General features: G+C 50.1%; 1 pseudogene; it reads left to right on the top strand.

Moving 5' to 3' along the window:
* The first annotated feature begins 3,421 nt into the window (after positions 1–3,421).
* The window catches only part of LOC132808008 (zinc finger protein 850-like), a 62,714-nt pseudogene continuing 42,005 nt past the window's right edge, over positions 3,422–24,130 (top strand).

Genomic DNA, 24,130 nt, shown 5'->3' with positions numbered 1-24,130 from the left:
ACTCGCTTTTGGACACTGCTCCATCATCAGGTGGTTGTGGAGTACAAGATCATATGGAAAAAGATTAAAGTGTCCTACCACTGAAATGATGTATTGAACAAACCTAGATAGTTACGTCTTTCATCTTTTAAAGTGGGTTGCAACTATCATTCATGTGTAAATCTCGATAACATAAGGTTTTATAACAAAAGGTAACAACATCTGGGCGGCATGGTGGCTCAGTGGTTCTTAATTCTGCCTCACAGCGCTTGGGACCCAGATTCAATTCCAGCCACTGGCCACAGTCTGTGTGGAGTTTGCACATTCTCCCCGTGTCTGCATGAGATTTCTCCAGGTGCTCCGGTTTCCTCCCACAATCCAAAAATATGCAGGTTCGGTGAATTGGCCATGCTTAAATTGCCCATTGTGTTCCATCCATTGGTCAGGGGTAAATATGGGGAATGGGGCCTGGTGGGTTACTCTTTGGAGGGTTGGTGTGGATCAGTTGGGCCAAAGGGCCTGTTTCCGTACTGTACAGAATCTCATCCAATCTCAGCTCAGACAATGTGTTCAAAGTGTGAGGTCAGAGTCTGTCTTTATCCCCATCTTGAATCTGACTAGTTCTGTTTCTAAAGTAGGAATTTATAAAATGCAACATGTTCTGACAGCTTGCAGATTGTGCATTTTTGAGCGAAATAGAATTTATCTTAAAATATAATTCTGCAAATGCAAATTCACCCCCATGGACCTGTGTGTGCTTACATGCATGAGACCGCAAAAACGTTTATTTCCTTGCTGTGTATCTCTGTCTATTTGGTAACAGATACAACAATATTTACGCCAACAGAAATAAAGTAAGTCATAGCTGGGTACTAATAGTTAGATATAAGGCAAAGAGAATTCCTCAAGTCGGGCACTATCAGAATCCTGGGAGACCCCTATTTCTGGTTTACTTCCTATTGACAAACCTTAAGCATGAGCACCTATTTATTTCTATTTTTTTGTTTCACTTTTCTTGTTTGATTCCCTGGTACAACTACACTCTGTGTCTGGTCGGTTGTCAGGCTGGGAGATAGTGGATTGGGTTTCGATTGACTGAATGTTGTATTGTTCTGGAAGGTGTAAAGGATGTGGGGGGGTTGGGGAATCAAAACTTCAGAAATCCAGCAGAGCTGAGAACAGACCAACATCTTACTCTGTGGGAACAGGGAGATCAACAGGACAGACAAACCAGGACCTGAAATCCGACCTGACACCGGATTACTGTGATCAGTGTTTTGATTAGCAATGCCAACCCTCTTCGGGCATGAGCCCTTTTTCAGGAATGAGGAAAGTGTGTCCAGCAGGCTAAGATAAAAGGTAGGGAGGAGGGACTTGGAGTAGGGGTGTTGGAAATGCGATAGGTGGAAGGAGGTCAGGGTGAGGGTGATAGGCCGGAGCTTCCTGTTTGACTACCCCCTCGATATTCAAGATCCAATCCTTGTCAGCCTGAAGCCATGTCTATGTAAGGAGCCTCAGATCATAATTATTCTCTTCAATGTGTGCAGTCAATTCATTCACTTTTGTAACAGTGCAGCACACATGCAGACGCACTGTTTTCGGTTTTAATTTGTATGATCTTTGCAATCCGGTTTTGATTGCTGATACATTTACCCTCCTTGTCCCTTTCCATCATTCTGTGATGTTCATTTCCCACATCACTACATTGCTCACTGGCCTTGATTGGGATTGGCCGTGCGAAATTACCCATAGTGCCCAGGGATGTGCAGGTCAGGTGTATTTGTCAGGGTAATGTAGAGCAGTAGGGGTATGGGTGGGTTCCCCTTCAGAGGGTCGGTGTGGACTCGTTGGGCCGAGTAGCCTGCTCCCACTCTGTGGGGATTCTCTGTAGCGAATGAATAGGAGCAAACGGTGCAGGACAACGCAGGCGCAGTGCGTGCGCCCGGCTTGGCCACGCCCACCCTCTCAATCGTCTGAGTACAGGATTTGGGAGATTACGTTGTAGCTGTCCAGGACATTGGTAAGGCCACATTTGGAATATTGTGTGCAGTACTGGTCTCTCTGCTGTAGGAAGGATGTCATCGATGTTGTGAAACTTGAAAGGATTCAGAAAAGATTGGCATGGATGTTGTCAGGGTTTGAGCTGAACAGGATGGGGCTGTTTTCCCTTGAGTACCAGAGGCTGAGGGGTGATCCTACAGGTTTCTATAAAATCATGAGTGACATGGATAGGATAAATACACAAGGCATTTCCCTGGAATGGGGGAGTCCAGAACTACAGGGTAATAGGTTTAGGGTTGGGGGGAGATTTGAAAGGGCCCTAAGGGGCTACTCTTATATTCAGAGGGTGGTATTATGTAAGGAATGAGCTGCCAGAGGAAGTGGTGGAGGCTGGTACAATTACAGCATTTAAAAGGCATCTCGCTGGGTATATGAATAGAAAGGGTTTAGAGGGATATGGGCCATGTGCTGTCAAATGGGACTAGATTGATTTAGGATATCTGATCGGCATGGATGAGTTGGACCGAAGGGACTATTTCTGTGCTGTACATCGGGTAGACAACGGTCCTCAAAATTCTGTTCCCATTAGGCTCTCCCTTAGCTCTATTGCACATGATAGCCGACCCAATTTAGTCCCAGCTGCCAGCACCCGGCCCATATAGGGGCCAAGTGATGGCAAACGTGACTAGATTACTTTAGAATATCTGGTCAACTCGGACAGATTGAGCTAAAGGGTCTGTTTCTGTGCTGTGTGACTCTAATTGTCTCCAGTGAAAGCAGAAGTGTGGTTGTGAAGGCTGGACTTTCAGAGCATGTTTTGCCCTGACTGGGAGCAGAAGAGTTTGATTGACGTGTGTCGGTGTTAATGCCTTGATGTCTCATTTTGCTCCCACCTTCCCGGGGTCATTAACCATTTTGTGTCTGGCCCTTCCTCAAGAAGCTGCATTACAGGTTCACCCTGAATTGGCACTTTGTTTTGCTTCCCAAAATCAGACCTGCTCACTCTCAGCAGGATCCCAGTGTTGGGAAAGATATTAACTTTCAGGTGGAGGCATCCAAAATTCAGAGAGATGTCAGTCTTGATGTTTTTGCTTTTTCTGTCCCTCTAAGATCCTGAATCAGCACCTTCAGGGGAATTAGTTAGAGCGGAGTGAGAACAGAGGGGAAGGGAGAGTGGGATGGTGCTTTCAATTTTGTGGAACAACACAAGAATATTCCACAGAAAGTCGAGTTGCTTGTTCTGAATTTCTACCCTGCACTGATAGTGATGACTTTTGTAATCTCTTTTTGCAGAGTATTTGAAAATCTGAAGACTGAAGTTTCAAAATCAACGAATGTAGGGCTTATGTCCGAAACATTGACTCTCCTGCTCCTTGGATGCTGCCTGACCTGCTGTTTTGCCAGCGCCACATTTTTTGACTGACTCTCCAGCGTCTGCAGTCCTCACTTTGATGTCAATGTCTGACAGTTACTCAATCCATCGGGACAGCAACTGTTTTGGACTGTGATTTCTGTGAGAGGAATCAACGCTTTTTGCTTCCTGTTTGAGGACATTTTCAGCATCAGTGGGACTGGACGAGAGACCCCACTGTTGGAGCGCACTGTGTGTGGAGCCTGAAACAGTTATACGGCCTGGGAAGGGGATTTCACGGCAGGGAGGGGCTCTACACGTGTTTGTGAGAAACTGAAGCTGTGGCCATGGAGAAACCCGAGGAATCCCGCCCTGGGGAGGAACCGTGGAAGTGTGGGGACTGTGGGAAAGGCTTCCGTGTCCCGTCTGCCCTGGAGACTCATCGGCGCGGTCACACCGGGGAGAGGCCATTCCCCTGCACCGACAGCGGGAAGGCTTTCAGCACATCCTCCCACCTGCCGGCCCACCAGCAGCACCACACAGAGGAGATGCCCTTCAGCTGCCCAGAGTGCGGGAAGGCCTTTACCCGGTCCTCCACCCTGCTGAGGCACCAGCGTGTCCACACCGGGGAGAGGCCTTTCAGCTGCCCTGAGTGTGGGAAAGGCTTCAGCAATTCCTCCGCCCTGCTGACCCACCGACGGGTCCATACTGGGGAGAGGCCGTTCATCTGCTCTCAGTGCGGGAAGGGCTTCAGTACTTCCTCCGACCTCCAGACCCACCAGCGGGTCCACACGGGGGAGAGGCCCTTCAGCTGCCCCGAGTGCGGGAAGGCCTTCAGCACATCCTCCACCCTGCTGAGGCACCAGCGGGTCCACACCGGGGAGAGGCCGTTCACCTGCTCTCAGTGCGGGAAGGGCTTCAGTACTTCCTCCCACCTGCTGACCCACCGGCGGATCCACACGGGGGAGAGGCCCTTCAGCTGCCCCGAGTGTGGGAAGGCCTTCAGCGATTCCTCCACCCTACTGACCCACCAGCGGATCCACACCGGGGAGAGGCCCTTCAGCTGCCCCGAATGCGGGAAGGCCTTCACCTGCTCCTCCAACCTGCGGAGACACCAGCGAGTTCACGTGCCATCACAGGGGTATTGGAGGAGTGACGGCCGAGTGCCATTATGGATTCGATTATCAATCGACCGGTTCCGGGGGACTCTCGGCTTTGAATCTCACCACGACAGATGGCAGAATTGGTATACGGTCAGAAACATGGAGTTTGGAATCTAACGATGAGACCGTTTCAGGGAGGGGGTGGTAGGGGGAGAAAGCCCCCATCTGATTCCCTCTCTCCCTTGTTAGGGAAGGGAACCGCCATTGTGGGATAGGATTCACTCAGTCGTTCCAGCTGCATCTTTTACCCGGTCTGGCCTACACGTGACTCCAGACCCACAGCAGTCTGGTTGACTCTACACTGCCCCCCCCCCCCCCCCCCCCCCCCCCCTCCCCCACTGGCAAAGGAGTGAGGAGAAACTTAACTGGAGACAGGGTATGGGTTGAAATTGCTGAGTGAGGCAATACTTCCTCCGGGTTACGGCTGTACCAAGGATCCAATTACTAAGGGACAACTTGGTGCTGACCAATAGTAAAGACAGTGAGGGGTGGGGGACAGGTTAGGTGTGGTTTGTGCGCTTTGACCCTGAGCTGTTCAGAAAGCAACTACTTTTTCTCTGCCTTTTTGCTGGGGGGATCTGAAGCTGTAACAAATTTGGGTTGCAATAAAGGTTACCTGAACTTACCACCGGGCTCAGACTCTCATTGAAAGCTTTGAGCTCCAAGAGATTTTTGTTTTAAAGCTGCTCATTTATTTCAGCCTCCTGCACTACGTTTAGAACATAGAACAATCCAGCACAGAACAGGCCCTTTGGCCCTCAATGTTGCACTGACCTGTGAACTATTCTCAGCTCATTCCCCGACACTATCCCAAAATCATCCATGCGCTTATCTAAGGATTGTTTAAATCTCCCTAATGTGGCTGAGTTGACTACCTTAGCAGGTAGGGCATTCCACGCCCTTACCACTCTCTGTGTAAAGACCTTGCCTCTGACATCTGTCTTAAATCTATCACTCCTCAATTTGTAGTTATGCCCTCTCGTACAAGCTAACGTCATCATCCTCGGAAAACGGCTTTCACGGTCTAAACTTTCTCATCCTCTGATCATCTTTTATGTCCCTATCAAATCCCCCCTGAGCCGCCGCCTTTCCAATGAGAAAAGACCTAAGTCTCTCAGCCTTTCCTCATAAGACCTTCCCTCCAGGCCAGGCAACATCCGGTAAATCTCCTCTGCACCTTTTCCAATGTTTCCACATCCTTTCTATGATGGGGCGACCAGAACTGTACACAATATTCCAAGTATGGCTGCACCAGTGTTTTGTATAGTTGCAGCATGATATTGCGGTTCTGGAACTCAATCCCTCTCCCAATGAAAGCTAACACACCGTGTGCCTTCTAAACAGCACTGTACACCTGGGTTGCAACTTTCATGGATTTATGCACATGGACTCAAAGATCCCTCCGCACATCCACAATACCAAGAATCTTTCATTGACCAACTACTCTGCCATCCTGTTATTCTTCCCGAAGTGCATCATCTCACATTTAGCTGCATTGAACTCCATTTGCCACCTCTCAGCCCAATTCTGCAGTTTATCCAAATCCCCCTGCAATCTGTAACATTCTTCCAAACTGTCCAGTTCTCCACCGACTTTAGCGTCGTCTGCAAATTTACTAATCCATCCACCTGTGCCTTCATCTAAGTCAGTTATAAAAATGACAAACAGCAGTGGTCCCAAAACATCCTTGTGGAACACCACGAGTAACTTGACTCCAGACTGAGTATTTTCTATCAACCACCACTCGCTGCCTTCTTCCAGTTTCTCATCCAAACTGATGAAGGGCTCTGGCCCGAAACGTCAAATTTCCTGTTCCTTGGATGCTGCCTAACCTGCTGTGCTTTAACCAGCAACACATTTTCAGCTCTAATCCAAACTGCTAAACCACCCTCAATTCCATGCCTCTGTACTTTCTCCATCAGCCTACCATGTGAACCTTATCAAAGGCTTTACTGAACCAAGTATACCACGTCAACTGCTCTACCCTCATCTGCATGCTTGGTCACCTTCTCAAAAAACTCAATGAGGTTTGTGAGACACGATCTGCCCTTGACGAAACCATGTTGACTATCTGAAATTAAATTGTTGCTTACTAGATGATTATAAATTTTATTTCTTATGATCCTTTCCAAAATCTTTCGTACAATAGAAGGAAGGCTCACTGATCTATAATTACCTGGGTCATCTCTGCTGCCCTTCTTGAACAAGGGCACAACATTTGCAATCCTCCAGTCCTCAGGTACTAAACGCGTAGACAATGATGACTCAAATATCAAAGCTAAAGGCTCTGCTATCTCCTCCCTCGCTTCCCAGAGAATCCTCGGATAAATCCCATCCAGCCCAGGGACTTTTCTACTTTCACTCCTTCTTGAATTGATAACACCTGTGTGCAACTAACCTCGATCCTTTCGAAGAGAAAGTGAGGACTGCAGATGCTGGAGATCAGAGCTGAAAACGTGTTGCTGGAAAAGCACAGCAGGTCAGACAGCATCCAAAGAGCAGGAGAATCGATGTTTCAGGCATAAGCCCTTCTTCAGGAATGAGGAAAGTGTGTCCAACAGGCTAAGATAAAAGTGGGGGAGGAGGGACTTGGGGGAGGGGCGTTGGAGATGCGATTGGTGGAAGGAGGTCAAGGTGAGGGTGGTAGGCCGGAGTGAGGTGGGGGTGGAGAGGTCAGGAAGAAGATTGCAGTTTAGGAAGGCGTTGCTGAGTTCGAGGGATTTGACTGAGACAAGGTGGGGGGAGGGGAAATGAGGAAACTGGAGAAATCTGAGTTCATCCCTTGTGGTTGGAGGGTTCCTAGGTGGAAGATGAGGCGCTCTTCCTCCAACCATCGTGTTGCTATGGTCTGGCGATGGAGGAGTCCAAGGACCTGCATGTCCTTGGTGGAGTGGGAGGGGGAGTTGAAGTGTTGAGCCACGGGGTGGTTGGGTTGGTTGATCCGGGTGTCCCAGAGGTGTTCTCTGAAACGGTCCACAAGTAGGCGGCCTGTCTCCCCAATATAGAGGACACATCGGGTGCAGCGGATGCAATAAATGATGTGTGTGGAGGTGCAGGTGAATTTGCGGTGGATATGGAAGGATCCCTTGAGGCCTTGGAGGGAAGTAGTGGGGAGGTGTGGGCGCAAGTTTTGCATTTCTTGCGGTTGCAGGGGAAGGTACCAGGAGTGGAGGTTGGGTTGGTGGGGGGTGTGGACGTGACGAGCGAGTCACGGAAGGAGTGGTCTTTCGGAACGCTGATAGGGGAAGGGAGGGAAATATATCCCTGGTGGTGGGGTCCGTTTGGAGGTGGCGGAAATGACGGCGGATGATACGCTGTATATGGAGGTTGGTGGGGTGGTAGGTGAGAACCAGTGGGGTTCTGTCCTGGTGGCGGATGAAGGGGTGGAGCTCAAGGGCGGAGGAACGGGAAGTGGAGGAGATGCGGTGGAGGACATTGTCGATCACGTTGAAGAAGGAGGCTATCTGGGTTGTACGGTATTGAAACTGGTCCTCCTGGGAGCAGATGCGGCGGAGACGAAGGAATTGGGAATATGGGATGGCGTTTTTACAGGGGGGCAGGGTTGGAGGAGGTGTAGTCTAGGTAGCTGTGATCGTCAGTCGGTTTATAGTAAATGTCCGTGTTGATTCGGTTATCCGAGATAGAAATGGAAAGATCTAGGAAGGGAAGGGAGGGATCTGAGACGGTCCAGTTGAAGTTGAGGTCAGGGTGGAAGGTGTTGGTAAAGTGGATGAACTGTTCAACCTCCTTGTGCATGGCTACTCCTTTGGTTTGGAGGAGTGGGAGGATTGGAAAGAGAAGTTGTTCAGGGTGAGGACCAGTTCAGTCAGTCGAAGAAGGGTGTCAGTGGAAGGGTACTGGTTGGGTTGGTGGGAAAGGAAGAAGCGGAGGGCTTTGAGTCCTTCATGATGGGGGATGGAGGTGGAAAGGGACTGGATGTCCATGGTGAAGATAAGGCGTTGGGGACCGGGGAAGCGAAAACCATGGAGGAGGTGGAGGGCGTGGGTGGTGTCCCGAACTTATGTGGGGAGTTCTTGGACTAAGGGGGACAGGACCGTGTCGAGGTATGCAGAGATGGGTTCAGTGGGCCAGGAGCAGGTTGAGACAATGGGTCGGCCGGGGCAGTCAGGTTTGTGGATTTTGGGCAGGAGGTAGAAACGGGCAGTGCAGGGTTGTGGGACTGAGGTTGGAGGTGGTGGATGGGAGATCCCCTGAGCTGATGAGGTTATGCATGGTCTGGGAGATGATGGTTTGGTGGTGGTCAAGGGGGCAGAAGGAGGAAGTGTCCATGAGTTGGCGTTTAGCCTCACCGGTGTAAAGGTCGGTGCGCCAAACTACTACCGCGCCTCCCTTGTCTGCCAGTTTGATGGTGAGGTTGGGATTGGAGCGGAGGGAGTGGAGGGCTGCATATTCAGTGGGTGAGAGGTTGGAGTGGGTGAAAGGGGTGGAGAGGTTGAGGCGGTTAATGTTGCGGCGGCAGTTGGCTATAAAGTGATCAAGGGCAGGTAAGAGGCCAGCACGGGGCGTCCAGGTGGATGGGCTGTGTTGGAGGCGGGAGATGGGGTCGTCAGAGGGTGGGCAAGAATCTTGGTTGAAGAAGTAGGCAGGGAGGCGAAGGCGGCGGAAGAATTGTTCGATGTCTCGCCGCGTGTTGAACTCGTTAATCCGAGAGCGTAGGGGAATGAAGGTGAGGCCTCTGCTGAGGACTGATCTTTTATCCTCAGAGAGGGGGAGGGCTGGAGGGATGGTGAAAACACGGCAGGGCTGGGAGCGAGGACCTGCTGTGGGGCTGGAGCTGGGAGTGAGGGTGGGTTTAGGGGCGGGGACGGGGACGAAGATCGGTGTGGGGGCGGAGTTGGGCATGGTGACAGAGATCGGCATGGGGTGGGGGTGGGCGCGGTGACGGAGATCGGCAATGGGGTGGGGGTGGGGGTGGGCGCGGTGACGGAGATCGGCGTGGGGGCGGAGACACATGCGGCGTTGTGGTCGTGCGGGTTAGTGATGTCACTGGGGGCGGAAGTGGCTGCGGCGATGGCAACCCAAGGGGCTAAAGTGGCTGTGGCGACGAAAGAAACCATGTTCTTCCCGATAGCCGCGGAGGTCGCAAATTGGCCACAAACAGGTCCAGGCGGTGGGCCGTGGAGGGGGTCGTTAGGGCCGACTGCCTACCCCTCTTCCGCGGTTACGTTAGAGCCCGGGTGTCCTTGGAGAAGGAGCACGCGGTGTCCACCAACACCCTGGAGTTGTTCAGGGGGAGGTGGGCGCTGCAGGGAGTGGAGTGCATCATTTCCCCCTCCAACTCTATTTTGATTGAGTCCCTGCCCTCCCCTTCACTGATTGATCACACAGCATTGCCCTTTGATGTGAAGGGCGCTGCTTGTCACTGGCCACCCGGGTGTTTTCCTATCTTCCTGGTGGTGGCAATTGAATAAAGATTGGTGCACTTTGTTTCTCTCACTGTGTCTCACACCCGCACACACACAACATGGTCAATGTGACTATGACAGGACAGGCCCCACATTCCTTCCCCTCCGTCCCCCCCACAACCTGCCTCACCTTTCACCTCCCGGGCCCAGTACCTTCCAGGTGGCCCCATAGTTGACACAGGGGCCGCCCCACGACCAGTAGAACTCCACCACCCAGGCGCCCGACCAGTTCCCAAGCAGGTCCTTAACCCCATCCGCCTCCAGAATGTTCACCGGCTCCTGGCTGCTGTACAGCCGGCCGGTGTGGCCGTGACACAGCAGCTGCGCCAGGAAGGCGGCGGCGGCGGCCAGTGCCGGGTGTCTGCCCCGGGCCGCACGGCGCCATTTTCCTAACGGCCGCCCTCCCGCCGCTTCCTCGCTCGAGCGACTTCTCCTCCCAACCGCCTTCGCCCCCGCGTGACGTCTGCACGGGGGGATGGGCGGGGCCGGGGGAGCCTCACCGTCACCAAGCAACAGCCACCTCGCGCTACAACTGCTCATTCACAAAAACAAACTCTCCTGTCTCGCTCTGCAGCTGCAGGGGGGGGACACTGCCACGTTTCGAGGAGCCCTGTCTACATTGGGAAAGCTCACCGCTCCATTTAAACACATATTCCGACATCTAACGGAACGGCCTCATATCTAAAGGGGCCAATCTGCATTTTAAAGGGACATGGACATTTTAAAGGTATTTCTGCAAATAAAGAAATTTAAATGGACGAGATTACATTTCAAAGGGATGTGGCACATTCAAAGGGATATCTTAATATGTAAAGTGACGCAGTTATATCTAAATGAATCTACATTTCGAAGAGACGTTGCCCTGTTTATAAGTTGAGACAATAGGTGTGAATACTGTCTGTGCCCCAATGTTCAGTCAGACTGACATTTTTCTCAGAAAAGCTCTGCACTTAAATTACATTCTTGAGAAGGTAATTTATAGGTTAGAGTGTAGGTTAGGGAGAATTGGCCGTGCTAAGTTACCCATAGTGACCAGGGATGTACAGGTTCGGGTGGATTGGCCATGGGAAATACAGAGTAAGGGGTTGGGTATGGGTGGGATACTGTTCAGAGGACCAGAGTGAAATAGATGGGCTGAATGGCCTGCTTCCACATTGTCGGAATTCGAGACCCTCCCCCACAAAGAGGCATTTTATCTGCAGCTATCCTGTCAAACTCCTTTCAGAATTCTACTGGTTTCAATAGAGGCTGCTGCCGCTGGAATACAGAAAATGTCACCTTTATTTGTGGTTAGCACTGCTGCCTCACAGCGCCAGAGCCCCGGGTTCAATTCCTCTCCCACATCTGCGTGGGTATCCTCCCACAGTCCAAAGACGTGCGGGTTCGGGTGAATTGGCCACGCTAAATTGCACCATAGTGTTAGGTGACGGGGAATGGGGCTGGGTGTTTTGCTCTTCGGCGGGTCGGTGCGGACTTGCTGGGCCGAAGGGCCTGTTTCCACACTGTAGGGAATCTGATCTAAAGTTCTGGAATTTATATATTGATGAACTAAAACCTGCAACCTATTTTAAAAGATGAAGGACTCAGCAGCGATCCAGGTTTGTTCCAAATATTGCGTCGGTTGCATGACGCTGTGACCTTTTGCTATTAATTTTGTGTCTTATGATCCTGCAGCACAGCTCCCCGCAGAAGGAGCAGCGCTCCAGAAGCTAGTGCTTCCAAATACACCTGGGGGGCGGGGTTTACCAGGAGGGGCGGGGTTTAGCGGGAGGGGGTTGCTCATGGGCGGGGCGTGTCTCGTGAAAGGAACGCGCGCTAGTAGGCGGGGCGAGGCTCAGCGGGCGATGCGGTGCGTTGAGCCTGGAGGCGGCGGCTTTGTGGGCGGTTGCTCGTGGGGGAAGGGGGCGTGGTTTTTTTCGCGCGGGGACCAAGGGAAGGGGTGGGTTTTGGTGCGGGAGGGGGAAAGAGGTGTGGTTCCAAGAGGCGGGGCTTTGTCTCGAAGGGGCAGGGTTTACGATGTTTGTTCGGAAGGGACGGGGTTTACGGGCTGCCTTCGGAAGGGGCGGGGTTTACGTTCTGAAGAGACGGGGTTTACGTGCAGCGTTCTGAAGGGGCGGGGTTTACGTGCAGCGTTCTGAAGGGGCGGGGTTTACGTGATGCGTTCGTAAGGGGCGGGGTTTACGTGTCGCATTGGCGCCGGAGGGGGCGGGGTCGAGGCCGTCCCGAAGACGGAAGTGTGTCCGCGGCCTATTGCCTCCGCTGGAGTCTCGGCTGCAGCAAGTAAGGTAAAACTTTATCAGTATTTCCTTTTACAGAGTTTGTATTTAATAACCAGTAATGGCTACTCAATATCATCATAAAGTCCCAAAATGCCATTCATTTCAATCCATTGCAGATAAGCACTAAGAGTTAATTTTCTACGGGATTCAACAGCCTCAGCACTAAAATGGTCTCACAAGGGAACGGCTGTGAATGTTATCACTTGGTGTCCTGTTCACACAGATTCACCGATGCTGAGGCAAACCTTCTTAATTGCCTTACAGCATCCTGTTATCACTTGGTGAGCCCAGGTGTCCCTATCTTTAAGTTCTCTCCTCTTTCTGAGCCTTCCTGCCTGTTTATTTTCTAGTGCAGTAAATGTGTTCAATAATTCAGCATTACATTTTAGTCTAAATGTTTAATGACAAGTTTTAAGGCTGTAGACTTTATCACCCAGATGCCCACACCCTCATTCCTCCCTTTGATTGCACCGCGATCACTGAAAGAGAAGGCTAGTCCAAACGAATGCCCTTCAAGGTGGTCCAGCCATCAACATCCTGTAGAGCGGCACCACCATCTTCACGGCTCATCTGGTCATATTTATCATCACCATCGACACATGTGGGTGAGCCATCGGATCGCAAAGGGTGCATCTTCTGGGGCAAATCTATATCACTAAGGGACCTCATAAGCCGAGCAATTAAATACCTAACAATACCAATACCGACAAACATAAATAGCTAAATCGATAAGCCAATTATACCATCAGCCGGACCTGCAGTTTCCCCAACTGGTCCCTTCAGTCATTCTGTCAAGGAATCCCTGGATCTCTTCTTGTATCTTAGTAATATTGCCAGTGAGATCGGGAATGCCCATAGTGCATTTATCTTGGACAGTGATGCAGACCTCACCCTCCTGGGCGAGTATATAGTCTAAGGCATACCGATTCTGCATAGAGTAAAGACACAGGTCTGATAATCCCAGTTTACTCTGTTCCAGAGCCTCTTTAGTCTTATTTCCTCGAATGGTCAGGCCACAAAAGAGGGAATTGCGGTTCTTTTGACTTGTCACGCCGGCCGATCCTTCCAACCTCAGGGTACTCTGGATTCCCCAGCCTATTGGGTGTCCTGTATTGTCACCCAGTCCATTGGGATCCTTCCAGTCGGAGTAAAGTTGGCTGAGACCGACCGCTGCATTCTCCTCAGACGGAGGTTCCATCGACTTGTCCACTGACCAGGACAAGGTACTGTTGTGGGAACAAGGTCTCCGATATTGATGTTATGAGGGACATCTTTGCCATCCATGACAAGGAAATTGGTAGCTTTACCTCAGCTGAAGAAATAATAGTCTGATTTGGGGTAGATTAGGGAGAGTTTGTCAAAATAGGTTACTGAAATGTTACAGCAGGGGGTCTGGTCAGATATACAGGAGCAAAGGGTCGACGCTTTGCAAGAGGATTCGCTTGAGCGCTGTAAAAAATGGGCCAAGTGACTCGAGCACCCGCACTGTATAGGAGACAATGGTCCTCAGAATGCTGTTCCCAAGGACTCTCCCTTAGCTCTATTGTACATGGTCTTGGTGACAATATCAGATTCTGAAAAGAGAAAAGGCCTATAAATGCGCAAGGGAAGGGTTCCGTTCCAGGTCCATGTACCGCATGAGGCCTGCTGTACCCCAGCCAGTGTTACTCCAGCTGTTTGTATACACAGACCGGAGCTATTGGAAAGTGATATTTCACTTCGCAGGGTCGGCAGCAGGAAGACTGACGAATAGTATGGAATCGGGGACTGGGGACGGGGCAAGTAAGTCATCTCCTGATAGAGAGGAGTAACATACTCCTGCCTCTGGGGCGAAGAGCGTTCTGTGGGCCTGTATAAATAAGTTGTTTGCGGATTGTGGAGTTTTCCCTATCAAGCTTCCCTTTTCTCGAGTCGGCCTGTCCTGCAAAATGGGATGGTGTTCCCAGGCATCCTTAAAATATTTACCATAATAACGGGGTTGATCATTTTTATCCTCACTAGGCTTGCGTCTGCAGGTAAAATCAAAAAAACCATGGTAACGACATGGTAACTCCCACTGATTTCTACTGTCCAGATGGACCATCTGGTCTTTCTGATGTAAGAGTCCATTGCAATAATCAATCTTCATCACGTCCCACACGTCAAAGGCGTCTGGTCCGGTGCACTGGACCACATCTCCTCAGCATGGGTGGTGGATAATCTCTGATCATTCCTGGTCGCATCCATACTTAGTGGCTTTCCCCATCAGGGTGTTATACGTGATCAGAAAGGTGAGGAGATAGGCGATCCCCCACATGTCCCTCCTCTTAGTTCAAGTATCTGTAATAAGATTAACATTTGAATTTTGCTGTTGTTCTAAAACCCAAATGGACAGTGTCCACTCCTTTTGTTGGGATTCCAGTATTCTCTCCTCCTCTTCTCCACTTTTGATTGGTGCGGTCAATCAATTTACAATGGTGCAGTTGGACCCAAGCCGAACGCCCAGCGACTTTGACCACCGTAGGGGTGGGAAGTAAAACCTGGAAGGGGCCATCCCAACGAGGTTGGAGACCTTTGCAAGTCCAGGTCTTGATGAGCACCAACGAACCAGGCTCTCCCAGCGACGAGGCTGAAAGGGAGGGAACATCGCTGGAGGCCGCACGCTCCTGGGAGTGAAAGGCACGCATAACACTAGTTAGAGTAAGAACATAACCAATCATTTCTTCGGTCATGTGGTGGAAGTGGACTGAGAAAGGAGCCGAATCGTTCCAAGGAGTACGGAGAGGGTAACCAGAGAGACTCTCTGCTGGAGACAGTCATGTCTTGCCCACAGACATGGATCCCATCTGGAATAAGGCCACAGGGATTAGCATAACCAGGAGAGGCCAGACTCAGCCATTAATTTGGCAAGTTTAGTCTTGACTCTGGTTAAAACATTCACCAAGGCCGGCCGCCTGAGGATAATAAGCACCATGCAGTTGCCGACAAATACAAGGCTGGGAACAGAGTTCTCCGTTAATATTACCTACAAAGTGTGGTCCATTGTCCGAGCTAATGCACGCAGATATACTGAAGCGGGGAATTATTTCCTTAAACAAAATCTTCACCACAGACTCAGCAGTCGCGTTAGGAGGAGGGTAGGCTTCAGTCCACTTAGAAAAGACATCAACAATAAGCAAAACATATTTATAGCAACTCAACTCATTTCTACAACTCAATGAAGTCCAGTTGAAGTGTCTCCAAGGGACCCTCCAACAAGGGAGTTCTCGTAGAGATACTTGAACTAAGAGGTGGGGGATCGCCTACCCACTGACCTGTATGATCACGTACAACATCCTGATCGGGAAAGCCACTGACTGAGTATCGATGCGATGTGGAACGATCTGAGATTATCCTGATGTCATCTGGTGCACCAGACCAGACACTTTCAACGTGGAGTCGCTTGAGCGATGGCGTGAGCTGCCAGAGGAAGTGGTGGGTGCTGGTACGATGATATGTCAAAAGGCTCTTGGACGGGCATCTGAATATAAAGGGTTCAGGTGGGTCAGGGCCAAGTGATGGCAAATGCGACTGGAGTCATCGAGATGGACAGCACGGAAACAAACCCTTCGGTCCAACTTGTCCTTGCTGACAAGATAGCCAACCCAATTTAGTCCCAGCTGCCAGCACCTGGCCCATATAGGGGCCAAGTGATGGCAAACGTGACTAGATTAATTTCGGATATCTGGGCAGGTTGGGCCAAAGGGTCTGTTTCCGTGCTGTGTGATTCTAATTGTCTTCAGGGAAAGCAGAAGTGTGGTTGTGAAGGCTGGACTTTCAGGGCATGTTTTGCCCTGACTGGGAGCAGAAGAGTTTGACTGAAGTGTATCGGTGTTAATGCCTTGATGTCTCATTTTGCTCCCACCTTCCCGGGGTCATTAACCATTTTGTGTCTGGTCCTTCCTCAAGAAGCTGCATTGCAGGTTCACCCTGAATTGGCACTTTGTTTTGCTTCCCAAAATCAGACCTGCTCACTCTCAGCAGTATCCCAGTGTTGGGAAAGATATTAACTTTCAGGTGGAGGCATCCAAAATTCAGAGAGATGTCAGTCTTGATGTTTTTGCTTTTTCTGTCCCTGTAAGATCCTGAATCAGTACCTTCAGGGGAATTAGTTAGAGCGGAGTAAGAACAGAGGGGAAGGGAGAGTGGGATGGTGCTTTCAATTTTGTGGAACAACAAAAGAATATTCCACAGAAAGTAGAATTGCTTGTTCTGAATTTCTACCCTGCACTGATAGTGATGACTCTTGTAATCTCTTTTTGCAGAGTATTTGAAAATCTGAAGACTGAAGTTTCAAAATCAACAGATGAAGAGCTTATGCCCGAAACATTGACTCTCCTGTTCCTCGGATGCTGCCTGACCTGCTGTTTTGCCAGCGCCACATTTTTTGACTGACTCTCCAGCATCTGCAGTCCTCACTTTGATGTCAATGTCTGACAGTCACTCAATCCATCGGGACCACAACAATTTTTGACTGTGATTTCTGTGAGAGGGAGCAACGCTTTTTGGTTCCTGTTTGAGGACGTTTTCAACATCAGGTGGGACTGGACGAGAGACCCCACTGTTGCAGCGCACTGTGTGTGGAGCCTGAAACAGTTATACGGCCTGGGAAGGGGATTTCACGGCAGGGAGGGGCTCTACACGTGTTTGTGAGCAGCTGAAGCTGTGGCCATGGAGAAACCCGAGGAATCCTGCCCTGTGGAGAAACCGTGGAAGTGTGGTGACTGTGGGAAAGGCTTCCGTGTCCCGTCTGCCCTGGAGACTCATCGGCGCAGTCACACCGGGGAGAGGCCATTCCCCTGCACCGACCGCGGGAAGGCCTTCAGACATTCCTCCCACCTGCTGGCCCACCAGCGGGGCCACACGGGGGAAAGGCCCTTCAGCTGCCCAGAGTGTGGGAAGGCCTTCAGCACTTCCTCCACCCTGCTGAGCCACCAGCATATCCACACGGGAGAGAGGCCGTTCAGCTGCCCTGAGTGTGGGAAGGCCTTCAGGTATTCCTCCACCTTGCGGACCCACCGGCGTTTCCACGCGGGGGAAAGGCCGTTCAGCTGCCCCGAGTGTGGGAAGGCCTTCAGGTATTCCTCCATCTTGTGGACCCACCGGCGTTTCCACACGGGGGAGAGGCCCTTCAGCTGCCCCGTGTGTGGGAAGGCCTTTACCCGCGTCTCTGCCTTGCGGAGCCACCGGCGTGTCCACACCGGGGAGAGGTCCTTTAGCTGCCCCGAATGCAGGAAGGCCTTTACCGACATCTCCTCCCTGATGAAGCATCAGCAGATCCACACTGGGGAGATGCCCTTTACCTGCTCTCAGTGCGGGAAGGCCTTCAGCACATCCTCCCACCTGCTGACTCACCTGCATGTCCACACAGGGGAGAGACCGTACACCTGCCCTCACTGTGGGAAGGGCTTCAGGTATTCCTCCGGCCTGCTGACCCACCAGCGGGTCCACACCGGGGAGAGACCGTACACCTGCTCTCAGTGCGGGAAGGGCTTCACCTGCTCCTCCCACCTGCGGAGACACCAGCGGATCCACACGGGGGAAAAGCCCATCAGCTGCCCAGAGTGCGGGAAGGCCTTGACCGACATCTCCTCCCTGATGAAGCATCTGCGGATCCATACCGGGGAGAGACCGTACACCTGCCCTCAGTGTGGGAAGGGCTTCAGCACATCTTCCTCCCTGCTGAGGCACCAGCGGATCCACACCGGGGAGAGACCGTACACCTGCCCTCACTGCGGGAAGGGCTTCACCTGCTCCTCCAACCTGCGGAGACACCAGCGAGTTCACGTGCCATTGCAGGGGGATTGAAGGAGTGACGGCCAAGTCCCATTATCGACCGGACTATCAACCCGGTTCCGGGGACTCCCGGGTTCGAATCCCGCCACGACAGATGGCAGAATTGGTATTCAGTCAGAAATGTGGAGTTCAGAATCTAATGATGAGACCGTTTCAGGGAGGGGGTGGTGTGGGGGAGAAAGCCCCCATCTGATTCCCTCTCTCCCTTGTTGTCAGGGGAGGGAACCCCCATTGTGGGAAAGGATTCACTCAGTCGTTCCAGCTGCATCCTTTACCCAGTCTGGCCTACACGTGACTCCAGACCCACAGCAGTCTGGTTGACTCTACACTGCCCCTTCCTGGTAAAGGAGCGGGGAGAAACTTACTTGGAGACAGGGTATGGGTTGAAATTGCTGAGTGAGGCAATACTTCCTCCGGGTTACGGCTGTACCAAGGATCCAATTACAAAGGGACAGCTTGGTGCTGGCCAATAGTAAAGACAGTGAGAGGGGTGGGGATGGGGCCAGGGGAGGTGTGGTGTGTGCACTTTCACCTTGAGCTGTTCAAATAGCAACTACTTTTTCTCTGCCTTTTTGCTGGGGGGATCTGAAGCTGTAACAAAGTTGGGTTGCAATAAAGATTAACTGAACTTACCACCGGGCTCAGACTCTCATTGAAAGCTTTGAGCTCCAAGAGGTTTTTGTTTTAAAGCTGCTCATTTCTTTCAGCCTCCTGCACTAAGTTTAGAACATAGAACAATCCAATGCAGAACAGGCCCTTCGGCCCTCGATGTTGCGCCGACCTGTGAACTATTCTCAGCTCGTCCCCCTACACTATCCCAAAATCATCCATGCACTTATCTAAGGATTGTTTAAATCTCCCTAATGTGGCTGAGTTGACTACCTTAGCAGGTAGGGCATTCCACACCCTTACCACTCTCCGTGTAAAGAACTTGCCTCTGACATCTGTCTTAAATCCATCACCCCTCAATTTGTAGTTATGCCCTCTCTTGAATAAGGGCACAACATTTGCAATTCTCCAGTCCTCAGGTACTAAACCCGTCGACAATGACGACTCAAATATCAAAGCCAAGGGCTCTGCTATCTCCTCCCTCGCTTCCCAGAGAATCCTCAGATAAATCCCATCCAGCCCAGGGACTTGTCTACTTTCACTCCTCCTCGAATTGATAACACCTGTGTGTAACTAACCTTGATACTTTTGAGTCTAATATCTCGTACCTCATTCTTTTCCTGAGTGAAAACCGATGAGAAATGTTCATTTAGCACCTCTCCGATCTCTACAGTGTCCACACTCCACTTCCTGCTTCTGTCTTTGACTGGCCCTATTCCTACCCTAATCAACCTTTTATTCCTCACATGCCTATGGGAAGCTTTAGGGTTCTCCTTTATTCTATTTGCCTAAGACTGTTCGTGTCCTCTCTTTGCTCTTCTTAACTCTCTCTTTAAATCCTTCCTCGGTGATCTGTAATTCTCTATCGCCTCATCTGTACCATCTTGCCTCATGGAACAGCATCATAAGACACAGAACTTATATCAAAAGATCAGTGTCATGCAACTGATAGAATATATTGAACAAACTTAGATAGTCTTCATCTCCTAGAATGGGTGCGGGCTTTGGTTCATTAATATGTAACAATGTTCTTGAGATGACATAAGGTTTTATTAAAAGAAAGGCATCTCCGTTCAGACAATGCATTAAAGGTGTGAGATTTGAGTCTGTCAATATTCCAATCTTGAATCAGACCGGTTCTGTTTCCAAAGTCGGAATTTGTAAAATATTACATGGATTGACTGCCTGCAGATTGTGTGCTTTTTGAACAAAATTGAATGTATCTGCAAATATAATTCTGCCAATACAATTTCAACCCATAGAGTGGTGTGTGTGTGTGCATGAGAGAGTGAGAGTGTGTGCATGTGAGTTTGTGTGTGAGTGTGCACAGAAGTGTGTTGTGCATGCTTGGGAAAGTGAGAGTGTGATGGAGTATGAGGCTGTGTTTGTGAGAGAGTGTTGAGGGCTGTGTGTGTGTGTGTCTGTCTGAGAGATAGAATATGTGTGTGAGAGAGAGGCTTAATAAAAGCAAGGGGTTGCATTTTTGGTAAAACAAGGACTTGTACAGATAATGGTTGGGCCATGAGTCATGTTAGAGAACAGATAGACATGGAGATGGGGGGTGGCGGTGTTCAGGTACATAGTTCTTTGGAAGTTGCATCACTGCTCGACAGGGTGGTTTTCAGACGGCATTTTGCAACATTGTCTTCATTGTTCACACCACTGAGTATAGGGGTTGGGACATCATGTTGAGGTTGTACAGGATGTTGGTGAGGCCACTTTCAGAGTACTGAGTACAGTTCTGGTGGCCCTGTAATAGGAAGAATACTGTTAGAGAGGGTTTAATAAAGATTTACCAGGATGTTGTAAGTTCTGGAGGGTTTGCGTTATAAGGAGAGGCTGGGACTTTATTCACTGGAGCACAGGAGGTTGGGGGGTGACCTCATTGAGATTGATAAAATCATGAGGAGTGGAGGGAAGGTGAATAGAAAATGGCTCTTGCTTAGCGTAGGGGAACTCAAAACTAGGGGACTTTTTTTAAATATGAGGAAAGAGATTTAAAAGGACCGGAGGGGCAACGATTTGAAAGAGGGTGATTTACATGTGGAATGAACTTGTTGAGGATGTGGTCGATGCAGGTACAGTGACAACATTGAAACAGCATTTGGATGGGTACATGAATAGAAAGGTTTAGAGGGAAATGGGCCAAATGCAGGCAAGTGGGACTGGTTTAGTTTGGAATCCTGGTGGGCATGGACGAATTGGACCGAAGTGTCTGTTTCTGTGTTGTATACCTCTATTGAAACCAGTAGAATTCTGAAAGGGGCTTGCTAAGATAGATGCAGATAAAATGCCTCTTTGTGGGGAGGGTCTCGAATTCCGACAATGTGGGAGCAGGCCATTCAACCCATCTATTTCATTCTGGCCCTATGAACAGTATCCCACCCATACCCAACCCCTTACTCTGTAGTTCCCATGGCCAATCCACCCTAGCCTGTACATCCCTGGTCACTATGGGTAACTTAGCACGGCCAATTCTCCCTATGACCTACACTCTAATCTAAACTCGTCGGGCGCCTGGGTGGTGGAGTTCTACTGGTCGTGGGGCGGCCCCTGTGTCAACTATGGGGCCACCTGGAAGGTACTGGGCTCGGAACGGAAAAGGTGATGCAGGTTGTGGGGGGACGGAGGGGAAGGAATGTGGGGCCTGTCCTGTCATAGTCACATTTTACACTCACTTTCCATCTGCTTTTACTGGCGCTTGTGCTGTTTACCCCTCACTGTGTGTTTAATCCTTGTGCTGTTTACCCCTCACTGTTTTGATTAATCCTTGTGCTGTTCCTTGTGACAGTGCAGGGAGGAGAAGATGAGACGATGGAAAGATCAGCCATGATCTTAATGAATGACGGAGCAGGCTCACTTGTAGCAACTGGAGTGAATCCAGAGAGGGAGCAGACTTTGCGACCTCAGGTATGTGTCTGGGTGACCCGGGTGAGGAGAGACAGAAGTTCAGGTTGGGACTGTTTTCTGTAGCTTGCCAGAGTCTGAGGAGTGACCTGATACACTTTTATATCATCATGAAGGGCATGGATAGGGTAAATAGACGTGGTATTTTCCTTTGGATGGGGCTGTCCAGAACTGGAGGGTAATAAGTTTAGGATCAAGAGGGTGGTGCTGCAGCAAGTCAGGCAGCATCCGAGGAGCAGGAAAACTGACGTTTCGGGGAAGCGCCCTTCATCAGGGAAGTGTGTGTGTGAGAGTTTGTGTTTAAGACTGTGCGCTGTGAGTGTGTATTTACATGTGTGCCTGCTTGATAAAGTGTGATTGTGATGGAGTATGAACCTGCGAGAGGGTGTGTGTGTTGAGGGGGTGGTGTATGTGTATGTCAGAGAGACAGCGTGTGTGTGTATGAGAGAGGTATGGATATAAGTGAGGGGTTGCATTTTGCTAAAACAAAGGAGGGCAAGACTTGAACAGGTAATGGTAGGGCCCTGGGTCATGTTGTAGAACAGAGACCTGGAGGTGTTCAGGTTCATTGTTCTTGGAAGTTACCTCAGTGGTAGACGGGGGTGAAGAAGGTGTTCAGCACACTTGCCTTCATTGTTCACATGCTGAGTACAGGAGTTGGGACATCATATTGGAGATGCACACAGAAAGTACGTTACTCAGAGGGTGATAGGTGCCTGGAACGCATTGCCAGCAGAGGTAGGGACGGTAGATTCATTCAAGGTGCATCCGAGCAGTAGGACAGTCAAAGTTTCGGGCACAAGCCCTTCATCAGGAATGATGCGTGGATGTTCAGAGGGGCATCAGCGTCCTTCTGTGCCAGTTGTCAGACAGGAGCAGCAGGCAATGAGCAAGGCAAGTGGTGTGTTAGCAAGAGGAATTGAGTTCAGAAATGGGGATGTCATCCTGCAGTTAGGGGGTCATTTGAATAAATACAAGGCTGAGTTAATCTGATTTTTGAACAAGAAAGAAGTGGATGTTTATGGAGGAAGGCAAGAAAATGGTTTTAAGCCCAGTTTAGAACAGTTCCAGAGTCAGACAACACAGAAACAGACCCTTCAGTCCAACTAAACCATGCTGACTGTGTTCACAAACTAAACTAGTCCCACCTGTGTGTATTTGGCCCATATCCCTCTGACCCTTTCCTATTCATGTCCTTATCCAAATGTCTTTTAAACCTTGTTACTGTACCTACATCCACCACCGTGTCTGGACATTGATTCCACACACAAACTACTCTCCAAAAAAAAAAGGCGCTACTCCAGTCTTTTGAAAATCTTTCTCCACTCCCCTTCCTCATTTGCTCCCTAATCTTGAAACCCCCATCCTAGGGAAAGGACACCTGCGGTTCACCTCATCTACCCTCCTCAGGATTTTATGAACCTCTTTTAAGGTCACCTCTCAACCTCATGTGTTCCAGTGAAAAAAAGTCCCAGCCTATCCACCTAGCTGTAGGTATATTCCTATCCAGTTATGAATTGTTCAATGCTGGTGCCGACTCGAAAGACCGAATGGTCTAGTCTTGCTCCCAACTCTCTCACTCTGTGTCCAGGACAACAAGAGGCCCTAAGTCAGAGGAGCAGAAATTAGGCCATTCAGTCCATCAGGTCTAATCACCCCATTCAATCGTGGCTGCTAGGTTTCTCAACCCCATTCTCCCCGTAACCCTCGATCCCCTTGATACTCAAGAACCTATCTGTCTCAGTTTTAAATATCCCCAGTGACCTGGCCTCCACAGCCTTCTATGGAAATAGATTCCACAGATTCACCGCTCTCTGGCTGAAGAAGTTTCTCCTTTCTAAAAGGACTTCCCTTTACTCTAAAGCTGTGCCTCTGGTCTGAGTCTGTCCTACCAATGGAAACATCTTCGCAACGTCCACTCTGTCTGGGCTGTTCAGGATTATGTAGGTTTCATTTAGACCCACCCCCTCCCGAGTGTGGGCCTATTAATCAGCATGAACCAGACCCTTCAGGATGAGGTACAGCAGGGATTAGGGTCAGTAAACTGAGAATGGAGGGAGAGTGTGTGGGATGGCGATTTTCAGCTTCTAGAGAATGAGAGAGAAAAGTGAGATCGCTATAAATTAGAATTGATCAGATGGGCCAAAGTGTGGTAGATGGAATTAAATTTTGAGAAATGAGAGTTGTTGCATTTTGGTCAAGCAATCCAGGCAGGAGTGACACAGTTAAGGGGAGTGTTGCAGAACAAAGAGACCTTGGAGGGCAGGGTCCATAGTTCCTTGAAAGTGGAGTCTCAGGTAGACAGGATAGTGAATGAGGCATTTGGTAGGATGGCCTTTATTGGTCAGAGCATTGAGTAGACGAGTTGGGAGGTCATGTTGTGGCTGTCCAGGATGTTGGTTAAGCCAATTTTGGAATACTGCGTTCAGTTCTCATCTCCCTGCTGTCGGAAAGATGTTATGAAACTTTGAAAGGGGTCAGAAAAGATTTGGGCTATAGGGAGAGGCTGAATAGGCCAGGGACATTTTCCATGGAGCATCAGAGGCTGAGGGGTAAACTTAATGACCTTTGTAATGGGCATGGATAGTGGGGGGAAACCTA

Source organism: Hemiscyllium ocellatum (genome assembly GCF_020745735.1).
Source record: "Hemiscyllium ocellatum isolate sHemOce1 chromosome 27 unlocalized genomic scaffold, sHemOce1.pat.X.cur. SUPER_27_unloc_3, whole genome shotgun sequence".
Lineage (NCBI taxonomy): Eukaryota > Metazoa > Chordata > Chondrichthyes > Orectolobiformes > Hemiscylliidae > Hemiscyllium > Hemiscyllium ocellatum.
The sequence above is the reverse complement of the archived record's forward strand: the minus strand, read 5'-3'. Positions and strand labels throughout refer to the sequence as shown.